The sequence below is a fragment of the Austrofundulus limnaeus genome, unplaced genomic scaffold, assembly GCF_001266775.1.
Source record: "Austrofundulus limnaeus strain Quisiro unplaced genomic scaffold, Austrofundulus_limnaeus-1.0 Scaffold647, whole genome shotgun sequence".
NCBI lineage: Eukaryota > Metazoa > Chordata > Actinopteri > Cyprinodontiformes > Rivulidae > Austrofundulus > Austrofundulus limnaeus.
Window position 1 is genome coordinate 74,862 of NW_013953049.1, and position 1,799 is coordinate 76,660.

General features: G+C 42.8%; 1 protein-coding gene across 1 annotated transcript in view; it reads left to right on the top strand.

The window, feature by feature from the left end:
* The window catches only part of LOC106531532 (protein jagged-2), a gene marked incomplete at its 3' end in the record, with an annotated part of 66,051 nt that overhangs the window by 22,705 nt on the left and 41,547 nt on the right, over window positions 1-1,799 (top strand).

The window sequence follows — 1,799 nt, forward strand, 5'->3', positions numbered from 1 at the left end:
TCTGGTTTGGTCCTACCCACATACAGAGAGAAGCAGCCCTGATCCTGTCTGCTGCATGTTTCCTCCTTTATCGTTTTCCAGTAGACCCCACCACCACACACACACCTACACACACCTCCACACACATACACACACACAGACACACACACACACACCTCCACCTTCACTGTAATTCTGCAGCTACACTCTGAAATCGAGGCCATCATCCTGCTTCTGGTTTGGTCCTACCCACATACAGAGAGAAGCAGCCCTGATCCTGTCTGCTGCATGTTTCCTCCTTTATCGTTTTCCAGTAGACCCCACCACCACACACACACCTACACACACCTCCACACACATACACACACACAGACACACACTATCTGTAGCCTGCATCACCTCTTCCGATCCAGGACCTTGTTATGACTACCAGTTGTCTGTTAGACAGTAAACTTTACAACTCAAGTGTTCAGGAAGTGTGAGTCTGCATCCTGCACCACATAAACTGGAACCTGGAACATTTTATGATATTTACTACTTTAAAATGGCATCTAAATAAAAGAGTTAATTTATGCCACAATGTGTTTACTTGTACCATTTAGTTAGATTTGACATAAAGTTATATTACTGCYGCTATCTGTTAGGTATTTACCATGTTTTTACCAAGGGTTCGGTTACTGAGATGAAAAGGTCCACAGAGACCACAGATAAGCAAACAAACAAGAGCACAAAGGAATGACTGAAGTAGGGCTGCAACAACTAATCAATAAAATCAATTATTAAATGAATTGGCAACAAATGTCGTTATCAGTTTGTTGTGTCAGGCAATGTGTGATGGTATTAATTTAAAACCCAAACCAGGGTGACAAGTGAATTTTGTGCTCATTATTAAACTTGTGAACAAACTGAGGATGGTTTATTTCAGGTTTGATTTAGTGAAGAGCTCATAAAGAATAAAGCTGACATTTCTCATTGGACAGAAAGCTGCAGTGATGGACACCCTGCTACAGTATACTGTATGTGTTAAGGTCCAGTTCTGAGTACTGAGCCTGTTTCACAAGACTTTTCATTGTGAGCACGATGGCTCAGTGGTTAGCACCGACGCCTCACAGCAAGAAGGTCCTGGGTTCGATCCCCAGTTCAGACCTGGGGTCTTTCTGTGTGGAGTTTGCATGTTCTCCCCATGATTGTGTGGGTTTTCTCCGGGTACTCCGGTTTCCCCCACCCCCCAAAAACATGTACAGAAGGTTACCTTCAGGCCCAGACCTCCTTTAAATAAGATCTGAGATCTGAACGGGACTTGCCTGGTTAAATAACGGKAAATCAATAAATCTCCCATGTTCTCCTTGCAACAGTATGTACTGATGACTTGATTCTTTCTAAGGTTTTTRATACATAAAAATGTGAAAACTGTTGGGAGAGGTCAGCTCTGATATTTTGGGATCTGTGGAACTAGRCAAAAGAAAACTGGAAACAGGTAAAGAATAATGATCAGGCTTGTTGAGGGATTTAGATCCTCCTAACCAATGTCCTCAATCTTTATGGCAAGAAGCTCTTGAATTCCAGTAAATACATTCTTTTCATCAAGAGGTAATTGGCAGAAAAAGAATGCAAGTTTGCTGTCTGAGTTCAGCTGAGAGAGAATTGGTTCAACACCAGAATCTGAAGCTGCAGGAGAGATCAGGATGGATGCTGTGGTCAAAGGCCTCTTCAGGTTTGGGGGACCAGATGGAGGTTTGGTTGATGGAGGTTTGGTTGATGGAGGTTTGGTTGATGGAGGTTTAGTTGATGGAGGTTTGGTTGATGGAGGTTTGGTTGAT